The sequence below is a fragment of the Dendropsophus ebraccatus genome, chromosome 7 (assembly GCF_027789765.1).
Source record: "Dendropsophus ebraccatus isolate aDenEbr1 chromosome 7, aDenEbr1.pat, whole genome shotgun sequence".
Lineage (NCBI taxonomy): Eukaryota > Metazoa > Chordata > Amphibia > Anura > Hylidae > Dendropsophus > Dendropsophus ebraccatus.
Window position 1 is genome coordinate 92,146,614 of NC_091460.1, and position 13,146 is coordinate 92,159,759.

Sequence of the window (13,146 nt, forward strand, 5' to 3'; positions counted from 1 at the left end):
AGAGATCCAGTGCTTGCAGTACATCTCAGATCCAGTGCTTGCAGTACATCTCAGACAGAACACCAGGGATCAGTGATATCTATTATACTGGTCTAATAACTATACACTCCACACAAGGAGTTCATTTACTTTGGATCGTAATCTACAAACGAACTGACTTTTGAATTTTAACAACAAAGTGGGATCAGTCCAGTGAGCCAGGACTACAACCCCCATCTGCCTGCTTTCACAGTGTGATTCTACTGCAAGTCAGTGAGAGGATGATGGGAATCCCCCTCTTGGTCTGAACCAAAAGACCAGTTCTACCACTTTTTGTGCTGATTATATATTTGAAGCATTGCAGTACAATGACTATATGGCTATTTATATGAGTATCTAGTTGTTTTATACACTTTTACACCTTTATGTTTTGTTTTGTTTTCTTTTTTCTTCCATTTGTTTTCATATGCTTTTGTACCGCATTCCCTAACCCTCTGTGTTGATCTATTGTACTATAAGGGCCCCGGGGCTTATGTATTTGTATGGTTTATGCTTTTAATGTGTTTATGAGTATTGTCAAGTATGGAGGTCAGGGGATGACCCTTATAAGAGAAACATTTAAATCTACAATGTATACTAACACGTGATTTTCATTACAATATATAATTCTTAACAAACTGCTTCAGATATATATATATACTAGTAGCTCGTAACTGCTTCTGCAAGGCAAAGCCTTCACATGGAAGATTAATGGTTCCTGTCCTGGACAAAGAATGGTATGCTGGTGGTTTGCAGAGGAAGCTAGAGGAAGTCACGTCCAGAAGATATGTGAAGATAGAAAACGTTACTACTACAAGAATCTAAAGGCCTAAGCTACGCAGTAGAAAATGCATAAATGAATAGAAATTTGGTGTAATCCAATTAGATCAAAGAGGAATGTAATAATGTTATATTGTAACCACCCATATATTCTACCGTATAAATGTATGGATCAAGGAAGTAATAAAGAGGAGTGTATATGGAACTTGGACCAAACTGGCCGACACTTCCCTATTTTACGATTGAGACATAGACAGTCAGTTGAAGCGTGGCAGAATAAATTACCCTAATTACCCCATACCTCCCTGCCACGACAGTATTTTATCCTGGACTAGACAGAAAGACACTTTAGGTTTAAGATTTTTTTCTTTTTTTTTTTTTTCTTTTTATTATATATTTATATATATTTTTATTACATTTTATTACAATAAATTGACACATATAATCAGATTTTGCTTTGAGGACTGGTATGTTTAAGAATTATATCAAAAACATGCTAATAAAAGACGCATACCTGTCCATCAATACGTACTGGGGGAAAAGGTCTGGCTCTTCTAAAAGGTTAAGAGTACAGTCTGCTAAACTAGTACCCAAATATATCGGTCCGTATACCATTGTGGAAGTTTTTAATCCTGTGACTTTTAGATTAAAACTGCCTGCATCACTTTGAATTCACAATGTGTTTCATAAGGCTCTCCTAAAAAAGTATGTTCCTCCGGTGTCTCCGTCATCTCCCCCTGCTCCACTCATCATCCAGGGTGAGTTGGAGTATGAGGTGGAGAAGATTCTCAATTCTCGTTGGGTACAAGGTTCATTGCAATATCTAGTCCACTGGAAGGGCTTTGGGACAGAGTAACGAACGTGGGTTTCTGTCAAAGACATGCATGCTCCTCGCTTGGTTCGGCGATACCACGTACTAAATCCTTCCAAGCCTGGTCCATTGGATAAGGGTCCTGAGGCCCCTCGTAAGGGGGGGGGGGGGGGTACTGTCAGGATTGTGCTGTAACCTATTGTGAACTGAACCTGTCTTTGCTTCTGTGTGCCACACCCGCTTGCTTCTCAGCTATCTGGCAATGCGGGAGTTAATCTAATTTTCTAGGAGACTTGATCTTTCCAGCTGAGTAGGTCTTTAGACTGACAGGAATCTCTGCCTATCTGGAACCTGGATATCTGAGCGCCGGTTCAATGGGGATTCAGACTGGGCTCTGGTTCAGTATAAAAAGGAAGCTAAGACAGAGTTTCAGTGCTGATTATTAGCTTAATACCCTGATCCCAGCTTCCCTTGTCTACTCCTGCGATCCCCACTCCTAATCCTTCTGTTTTGCTCGACTTGATACCTGACCTCCTGGCTGACTTTTTGACTACCCGTTTGCTGGCTAATTTTGTACTGCATTGCCTGTTTGGATTTTTGACCCGGCTTGTTTGACTATTCTTTTGTGTTGTTTTTCCGTCTTGTTCCGTGTGCATGTATTTAGCGCAGGGAACGTCAACGTGGTTGTCCACGGCCGCCTAGGGCCGACTGAGGCAAGCAGGTAGGGACAGTGGGTGGGTTCAGACCTAGGGCCCAGTGTCTTGTAGTGTCTGTACCTCCCTGTCCTGACAGAAGGTTCTGGAGTGGCTATATCAGTCTCCCAAACATCAATATCATTAAACCACACAGTTGATGCAAGCCAGCTCAGGAATTTACAGGAACTGGAGGCTTTTTCACAATAAGAATGAGCAGCTTTACCCTCTGAGAAAATATAGAGTCTCATGCACAACTACCACAAAAGACTTCATGTTGTCACTGATGTTTTTTTTTTTTTTTACAAAAGGGATGCGAATATAAATACAGATTCAACAATATGTGCATTCCAATTCCGCTCGCTTCGGCAGCACATATACTAAAATTGGAACGATACAGAGAAGATTAGCAAGGCCCCTGCGCTGTCACTGATGTTAGTTTTTGTGTTATCATTAGAGATGAGCGAACCTCGAGCATGCTACCTGAACTTTCGGCATTTGATAAGCGGTGGCTGCTGAAGTTGGAAAAAGCCCTAAGGCTTTGTGGAAAACATGGATAGTCATTGGCTGTATCCATGTTTTCCAGACAACCTTAGAGCTTTATCCAAGTTCAGCAGCCCCCGCTAATCAAATGCCGATCGTTCGAGTTCGGATCGACTCGAACCCGAACCCGGTTCGCTCATCTCTAGTTATCATTCATATACTCTTAAAAAAGGACAAGAAAGCTAAATTTCTGCCAGGGTATGTAAACTTTTGAGCACAACTGTATGTGTGTATATATATATATATATATATATATATATATATAGTTAATTGCAGTTAATGCAACAGACTGTACTGTCTGGTGACCCCTAAAATGAGCCAGTATGTCGGTCACACTACAGGAGGTGCTGAGCCTGGAAAATGGCTGATTATGGGGTATCTGAGCAGATCTCTGTATTGCTGCTGTACTGATTCAGTCACTACCACAACAGCAAGAAGTTCAGCACTGGGTCTGTACAGGGATGTAAGTGTAGCTCACAGCGCCTGTGCCACTGCTTGCCTTGCCCCCTTCTGTGGGCCACGGTCTTCCTTTGACAGCAGGAAGATTGGGGAAACAGTTTTATTTAGCTGATTACCCTTCAACCCTCTGGCAAACTGAAGAACGCCAAACACAAGTCCACTCCACCTTTTCCTGGCTAAAGCAGGGTAAGGCTGGGTTCTCACTACGTTTTTGCAATCAGTTTTTTCCCCAAAAAACGGATGAAAATCGGATGAAAAAAACAGATGCCTTTGTGTGCATCTGTTTTGATCAGTTTTTTCCACGGATCCGTTTTTTTAACGGACACAAAAACGTAGTAGATCTAATTTTTGTGTCCGTTAAAAAAATGATCCATTTTGATCCGTATCTTTTTATAATGGAAGTTAATGGAAAAATGGATCAAAACGGATGCACACAAAGGCACAGTTTTTTTAAATCCGTTTTTCATCCGTTTTTTGTAAAGAGTTGCGTAGCAGACAGTTCGGGAGGCATACAACCGATGCCTTCTGCTCAGCGCCCTGCTATTTTAAAAAGCCGGATCTAGAGACAAAGTTTTCTGCTCTTGGATGGGTAGCCCCATACAGCAGGGAATTCTGGCATCAAGACGGGATTCCCCACTTTTGAAGAATAAGGTCAGTGCGCTATGCCGCCCCTTACTGTTTGGCCCTGGAAGAAACCAGCTTCACAATTAGGTGTTTGCAATTCTGTGTGACTATGTGAAGTAGTTGCATATTATAAATCATGCCTACTTTCAGCTTAAGCTGAAGTAGGCATGATCAGCACACATTGGAGAAAAGTTGCAAAATTTTGCGCAGCTATGTGGTTGCGAAATTTAGCAAATTTTCCATGTCCAAAAACCTGTCTAAAAACTTGATAAATCTCCTCCAATGTACGTATTTACAAAGTCAGCGCCATACTGTAATGGCTATACAAAACTATAATTACATCCTCAACTTTACCCTATTTAAAGCCATTTTCAAAAGCGGCTGACGTTTATCCCTAGGTTAAAAAGCTAACAATCTGTTTCATTATGTTTTCTGAGGTCTTCAACCTTTTGGGGCTATGGGCTTACACGAAGGAAAGTCAAAAGCCAGATTTTAGTATATCCCTCCTTAATATGGAATGTATGGGGAAGGCCTCCCTTTTCTTTGTTAATTGGTTTTAGGCTTTTGGATTCTTCTTAATCATCTTAGAAGGGGAAATTAGCATACCTAGTTAAAGTTTTCTCTTCAACAGCTTTAGTGAGAATCCTTTAACACACAGGATTATACAGCATACGAAGGCAAAGATAATAAGGGTACAGGTTATGGTAATATTCATTTGTTTTACCATGTTTTGCCAGTCTAACCACCCAAACACAGTCCTAGGGGTGTGATATACTTGAGTTCCTAGTTAATTCCTGTGATGGGTCTGTTAGAACTTTCAGAGCTTTGGTTTTACTCCCATCACTCTTGTGCTCATGGGTTCAGGTGAAACATTTTATTTACATCAAGCAATATGTTTAATTCTGTAAAGTATTTCAACCACTGATAGGGCCCAAGAAAAAGAAACATTGTGTTAAATTATGTATTTTAGATACCCTGAGTATGTCAAAATTTGCTTAAGGATTTTAGGAGATGGGGATTGTTATAGAATTCTCTCAAGTGATCCGATCTGAAGCTGAAGATATCAATCTAAGAGCATTGTCCCTTAATTTGGTAAAAAAAAAAAAGAGTGAGAGGTTGTTTATTATTACGACGCATCCTGTCTTAGCCACGTTTCATGGTCATAATTTTGTAGCCATGTGTGAAACGTGTTGGTTTTATGCTTTCAATTGCACACATGGAATAAAAGTTAATTTTTTTATGCCTACACGTCTTGGAGTGCTGGATTGCACACTCTTCATAATATATATATATATATATATATATATATATATATATATGTATATATATATATGATATCTTTGTCTTGTGGCAGGGGGGCTCCATCTCCTTCACAAACTTCGTGGAAACATTAAATGATACTGATATTGGATTACACTTCACATCAGAAATTAACGAATATACTCTCCAATGTCTAGATGTCACCATAACTGAGGGACCAGATGCTTCCTTGTCCACTGGGGTATTTAGAAAAAGCACAGCTACAAAGAGCCTCCTTAGGTAAGAGAGCTGCCACCCTAGACCCCTAATGAGAGGGATACCAAAGGGGCAGTATCTCTGCCTGAGGAGGAACTATTCAGATCAGAGCACTTTTAGAGAAGCATCTGACCTTAGGGAGAGATTCATATCCAGAGGGTACCCAAATAGGGTACTGAAGGAATCATATCAAGCAGCATCTTGCCAACAAAGAACTGACCTGTTTCAACCCAAGATTACGCAGCAGGGTAATCCAAAGGGTGACTTGAGGATCATTAATCAGTTTGATAATTGTTCACATAAAGTCAGGGATATCATATCCAAATATTGGGGGATACTAAGACAGTCTTGCCAAACAAGTACTCCCAGAAAAAAACACTCATTACTTTCAAAAAGGAGAGAAGCCTCCATAAAAGGCTAGTGAGAAGCCAGAAAGAAGAGAGGAAATGTAATTAGATAGAAGGCCTACAGGTTTCTTTAAAATTCTGTAAGTTCATACATAACATTAAAACATTTAGGATCTGCAGTACAGTTGACCATTTTAAAATAAGGAGGTGTTTACCAATTGCAAGTCACTAGGTGTTATCTAGGTCACGTACCCTGGACCCTAGATCACATGGAGAAGACCAAGACGGAACTACGTAGGCAGATTGTGGATCACATTGGTGACATTAGAAGGGGGGTTGTAAAATGCCTAGGTTGGCGCCATGTAAAATATAGAAGGGAGTGCAAGCCTTACCAACCTGAAAATGACAAGAACAAGTACAACAGACAAGCTGAAAACAATGCAGTACACCTCACAAATAACTCAGAATGTATCAGAAAAATGTATTGAATGCAGAGAAAAACTATTAAAAACATCTAAAATAAACACAACACCCCATCGACCATGATGTGGTCTAGTGGTTACTTTGATATTACATTATATTATATTCATATTGGTTTGTGGTTTCATCCTTTACATATAAACACCTTTACCCTCATTTGGTTATAGTGTGAAGTGTGCTTAGTTTTGGCTGTCATTTGAAACACCATATATTCCCTTTTTTTTTCTCTTTTTTTTTGAGGGGGGGGGGGGGGGTCAGATCCCACTAGACAGCATCATAGTCAGAGGGGTGTTGTGTGTATTTTAGATGTTTTTAATCATTTGTCCCTGCATTCATGTCAATAAATTTTTCTACTACATTATGAGTTATTTGTGAGGTGCAGTCCATTATTTTCAGCTTGTCTGTTGTTTTTGTTCAGTAGAAGGGGGGTTGACACTCCCATCTCCCAACATATGCATGAGAAACTTAGAGACTAGAGATGAGCGAGTACTGCTCGATCAAGTAGGTATTCGATTGAATAGTACACCATTCTAAATTATTTGACCAAAAATGCAGTAAAAATTAAATTCCCCTCCCACCTTCTCTGGTGCTTTTTTGTTAACCAATAACTATGCAGAGGGTGTGGGACAGGCACTAGGAGCAGATAAAGCACTTTGTTTTATCTGACGAAGAGGACGTATGTCTTCGAAACGCGTCATATTTGTGCTATATTAAATATATTTTTTACTATATTAAATTCATTTATTTAAGCTTTCAGCCACTTCTCTATGTGGACAGCGCTGACCGTGAGTAACTTAATTCCTTTTTATTTTATTCACTTACTCTCTCCACAGGCCCCTTTATTTTGGGAGTATCCTGTGTTTTTGGTACAGTCAGCTTAGCAGTCCCTAGAGGTAGTAGGCCCCTATACAGTGGACTGTCACCAAACAAGACCCTGTATTCGGATTTGTACCCTGTTGAGGGGTGATATGCACAAAGCCCAAGTGGCATCCAGGTGAGCACCTTCTCACATAATCCTTATCCTTGGTGTATTGAGGTATCACAAGAGGTGCCGGTGCCTACTTTTTTCTTCTTGTTCTCTCCCAGTGTACAGCAGGGACAGCTAGGTGTTAGGTGATTTTAGGCAGGAAGGACCCTCAAAAGCCCTTGTTAGGTCTAAAATTATAGATAGCAGAGCTTCACCAACATATAAACAGCTATTAAACCGGCTAGCAGCACATCAGTGTGTTCAGATAGGTAGGTAGCTGGAGTGCACTGTGAGAAATAGGCTGCAGTGTATCTACTAGCTTAAAACTTCAGATATTGGGTATACGGCTGTATACTGAGAATGAGTTAAATAAAAAATTTGGTACTACTATTTTTTTTTCTGTGTGTAATATTAATTTATTAACAGTATATTTAATTGAAACAGCATTTTTTCGTTTCAGTTTTGCTATTGTAAATGAAAAATAGCAATATGAAAACAAAAATTTGCTGTTTTAATTAAATATTAACTATTACAGGGAGCAGTATTACTGCCGGGGACCGCTAACACAGCTACCTGTGATAGTGGTTGAAAATACTGCTTGCCTGCTTTCCCAGTTGCATTCTAGAGGTGTTTACATAATTTTCTAAAGGTGTCATTATGGAATTGGTGACCTCCAAGTGATCGAATTTAGGTTTCCAAGAAACAAGCATTTTTTTCCCATTGGCATTACGGCGGTCTATTTGAATCGAATTTTGAACTTTTGAATATTTCACTACTCACTCATCTCTTATAGAGACAATCCGGAAGAAATAACTTTTTGGGGAATAGATCTATTTAAGAGACCCTTGAGAGGTGGAGATTAGGATCACAAGATCCTGCAAATAGAATCAAGATAGATCTTTTGGAAGGCATAGTGAAAACCCAAATTACTATTATTTATTTTTAAGGCATCCTTGATTCCAGAGTGCTGTACAAGCAATAGAGGGTGACAAACAGGAACATTACAAGATCAAAACACGTTACATGAATAAGTTTAATGGCAGTATGGTACATGGGGATAGAGGACCCTGCTCGAAAAGGCTTACAATCTACAAGGTAAGGAGAGGGGAGATAGAAGGTAAAGTGCAGCTAGTCAAAGTGTGGTGCAGAATTATTATAGGTTATAGCTTATTTTAAAAAGATGGGTTTTCAGGTTACTTTTGAAGGTCTTGATGGTGGATGAGAGACGGATGTGTCGGGGTAGAGAGTTTCAGAGTATGGGGCAGGTCGTGCAAAATCTTAGAGGCGGTTTTGTGAGGTACGAACAAAAGTGGGGGGGACACAGATGGAGTTCGTTGAAGGATCTAAAGATGCGTGAGGGATGGTAGCGGTATATCAAATCAATAATTTAAAATTGATTTCGTATTGACAATCATAAGTGGTTTTTGTGCAGAAAATCTGCAGCTTATAATAAGTGCATACACAATCCAGTCCCACCATAAATTACCCTGTTCCACTACATTACATCCTTACATCCAGTGTGTAACCAATTCTTTAATCTTTATCACTTCTCCAAGAATAAAAGCTCCTAACATATGCAACAATCAATTAACTGTGACTACTCATGGGGATCCTATTTATGGTCATACTACCATACTACACCTTGAGCTTCATTTTAATGCCTGTAGTGTAGTGATATCTGAAGAATATAACAATACCTGCAAAGTGTTTCCAGTCCTGACTTCCTTGCATTCTATGTCTGTGTCCAGCTATCATTTGCAGGTCATAGGGTCAATGAAGTCAGTGGTGTATAGCAGACAGCATATGGTCACTCCATAAAATCTGCTGCCTGAGCAATAAACTCATTCTGCCTCATGGCAGAAACAGCCCTGCATATATATTTTGCATGGCTTACGACCTAGCTATCATTTGCATGTATACAGTAATAGGCTATGTTCCCACAACGTTTTTTTTTAGCTCCGTTTAAAATTACGTCCGTTATTTTGAGTCTAAAATAACGGACGTTATTTAGCAAGCTGTTTGTACATTATTCTAGTTTGGGATTACTAATTGCCCTTTGGATGTGTCTTAATTGAAAAGTCCATTGAATTTATAGTAAAAACGGAGAAAGAACGGTGATTAAAGGAAAACTGTGTGTGAACTACTAATAAAAAACTTCCGCTGTTTGCAAAAGACGTCCGAAAATAATGATCATATTCATTATTTTGTCGTTATTCAATGCATTGTGTGCATTGGACGTCCGTCTTCCCATTGACTTCAATGCATTGCCATTGCAGTCAGTTAAATCGCGGCAAAAACGGACATTATTTCAAATATTAAAATGGCAGCCTTTTCAATATTTTTGATGTTGTGTGAACATAGCCATACACATACAAATATTGAAAATATATGTTGCTTTATACTCATTTTTAATTCCTAATGCCATACTGTGCTGTCTGGATTCTCTGTAGTGAGAAGGGCAAAGGTATGGGCAGAGTTGCGATACGTGGAACCTCTGATGCCAACTGGAAGTGACATATTTTGCCCTGTGAGTGCAATGGTATGGAAGAGTGCATGACAGATAGTGACAGAGGATGCCACAGCCACGACCAGATGTGGCAAACTTGACACAAAGTATAGAAGAAAATATGCTGGCCATACATAGATGTAACATAGTTTTTGACCCATATAAATATAAACGTAGGGATTATCCCTCTGGTGACGAGTGGCGCTTTAATCTCCCGGCAGCCACAATTAGAGATTTTCCCAAAAATGCGAGTCAGATCGGATTCGGATTTTTGGAAATCCGCTCCGATTTTTTTTTTCTTGCTTTCTAAAATGACAGCCGCCATTCTAGAAAGCAGGAAGTGTTCCGTGCGGGAAAAGCACTTTCCCATGATGCCCGGAACACATCCAATCAGCAGGGATTTTGTACTAGCCCACCCCCTGTGTGACGTCGGTATTGCTTTGAAAGGAGCGGCCACATGACTGCACCACGCAGTGTGTAGAGGGAGAGAGAGAGAGAGAGAAGAAGCAAGCTACTGTTGTTGTGGTGTACTACAGACTACTGAGAAGATATTGTGCGAAAGGAAAGGAAAGATTAGGAAAGCGGAGAGGAGAAACATCTAGTGATTGAGAGAGAAATATAGAGAGGGCGAAAGATAAATAGATTAGGCATTGGAAAAGGGTGCACGGAACCAAAACGTGCAGTACAGATATACAAGTCCTACACTTCTGATCTGTGTGTATATCACATCTGTCTTATCCTGAGAGACAAAAATATCTGGTGCAGGTGTATAGCATTGTATCTAAAAAAAAAGTGATATATATATATATATATATATATTTATTTATATACCCAATTTCTATACTTGGACCCTTCTGATTGAAAGTGTGTATATCACATCCATCTTATCCTGAGAGACTAAAATACCTGGTTCAGGTGTATAGAATTGTATCTTTAAAAAAGTGCTATATGTTGGCTACTGCTGGGCAATGATTGGCATCTAGGTTGACTACTGCTGTACCTGCCCTTGCCTCAATGTTGGCTACTGCTGGGCCTTGACTGGCATCTAGGCTGACTACTGCTGGGCCTTGAATGGCATCTAGGTTGACTACTGCTGTGCCTGCCCTTGCCTCCATGTTGGCTACTGCTGGGCCTTAACTGGCATCTAGGTTGACTACTGGTGTGCCTGCCCTTGCCTCCTTGTTGGCTACTGTTGCTCCTGCCTGGCCTCCATGTTGGCTACTGCTGCTCCTGCCTGTCCACCATGTTGGCTACTGCTGCTCCTGCCTGGCCTCCATGTTGGCTGCTGCTGATCCTGCCTGCCCTCCATGTTGGCTACTGCTGCTCCTGCCTGTCCTCCATGTTGACTACTGCTGCTCCTGTACTGGCCTCAAATGACTAATGCTGGACCTCCACTGGCCTCCAATGACTACTGCTGCTCCTTCACTGCATTTGTGACCTTTTTCCTGCATAGACCCTGTAATGGTGAATTTCCTGCATAGACCCTGTAATGGTGAATTTCCTGCATAGACCCTGTAATGGTGAATATTGAAGTCTAAAAAAAAAATGACTTTGAGATATCGAAAAGATAACGATGTTACTAACATGAAGCGCCCTAAATTCAACCAAATACACTACCCCCGTATCATATAGATGCTTTAAACTATGAAATCTGAAGAAATCCGAAATTCGCTCGGACCGAACCTTCCGAAAAAATCCGAAATCTGGTCGGACCGAACTTTTGAAAAGTTCGCTCATCTCTAGCCACAATCCTGTCAGCTCCAGGCTGCTGAATCAAAGCCCTGCCAATCAGGGCTGAGCAAGCTGGAAGCCATGTGAAGCGTTCCAGCCAATGAAAAGGCTGGTGGTGCAAGTCCACCAACCAAATCTTCCATTCACTTTAGAGGAAGACACAGAGGGAGGAGAAGACCAGGCCTCACCCCCCTTCCTGATGACATGAACACAAGAGGGCGCCTAAGAGAAGAGGACATGGTCCACAGTTATTAGGTATTTATGCTTTCTTTCACCTCCGGGGGGGGGGGGGGGGGCTGGTGAACAGGACCAGATAGTTTATTATAAACATTATAAAGTTATATAATTTTGTAATGTGTGTTAAATAGGCTAAAAACACAAACCACCGGAGTTTCCCTTTAAGAGCCAGAGTATGGGAGGGAGAGGCTCAGGATATGAACTCTGTACTATTATAAGTACACCCAGATCCTTCTCTACCAGTGACTCTCCCACTGTTACTCCCCCCCTAGGACATATGATACTGCAGGTTATTACTGTAACATCTGCACATCTTCCACAAACTGTACTGTACTACACCAAGTTGACACTTGGTGTCAACTGCAAAGATAGAAACGTTGTCCACCATTTTTTTCCTTTCAAATCAACTGGTGCCGGAAAGTGTCAGTGATTTGTCATTTACTTCTTTAAAAAATATCATATCTTTCAATACTTATCAGCTCCTTTATGTCCTACAGGAAGTGGTGTATTCTTTCCAGTTTGACACAGTGCTCTCTGCTGCCACCTGTGGCCAAGTCAGAAACTGTCCAGAGCAGCAGCAAATCTCCATAAAAAAAATCTCTTCTCTTCTCTAGACTGGAAAGAATACAATCCCCTGCATGACATAGAGCAAGTGATAAGTACTGGAAAAATTGAGATTTCTTTTAATAGAATTACAAATCTCTGGCACTTTCTGGCACCAGTTAATTTTAAATATTTAAAGAAAATGTGTCCAAGTACTGAACCTCGAGGTACACTAGCTATAACCAGGAACCATTTGGAGTAGAAATCTTTGCTCACCACACTCTGGGTATGGTTCTTAAAGGGAATCTGTCAGTTGCAATTCATGTTCCAAAATACTGTTGGATGCTGTTAGTTCAGGGAGACACATAGCTCCTTTCATATATCAGTCTGAGATTCCAGAACATAGAAAAATTCTTATTTAGTATGAGGAGTGAAGCGCACCAAGCTTTAACACCTCCTTACTCCCATACATGGGACTCCAGGTGTCAATCAAGCAGGGGGGGGGGGATAAATGGGGCATTTGAGCTATTCAGGAGCATGGAAAAGCCTACCTGACTCTTTGAACCAGAGATTAAAAGCATTTTTCTTCATTCTTGAAGCACAACTGGATATATTAAAGGTACTTTGTGTCTCCTTGTCCTAACAGGTGTCACCAGTCTGGAACTTGAATAACAGCTAACAGATTCACTTTAAATCACTTGTCCATCCAACTACAAACTAAAGGCCCTATTACACTACTAGATATTTTACACACATGAGCGCCAACCTGTCAGGTTAGTGCCCGCTTCCCTCTCTTTCCCCGCTCACTGCACTGTGCTATTACACATTCAGACAGCGAGCGGGGAGCAGCAGAAGGGTCTTTTGGGAGGCCCATTGAAGTCAGCGGCTGTCTA

At 40.6% G+C, this 13,146-nt stretch overlaps 1 pseudogene; it reads left to right on the forward strand.

The window, feature by feature from the left end:
* Positions 1-2,659: 2,659 nt before the first annotated feature.
* Positions 2,660-2,745, forward strand: LOC138797936 (U6 spliceosomal RNA; annotated as a pseudogene).
* The last annotated feature ends 10,401 nt before the right edge of the window (positions 2,746-13,146 follow it).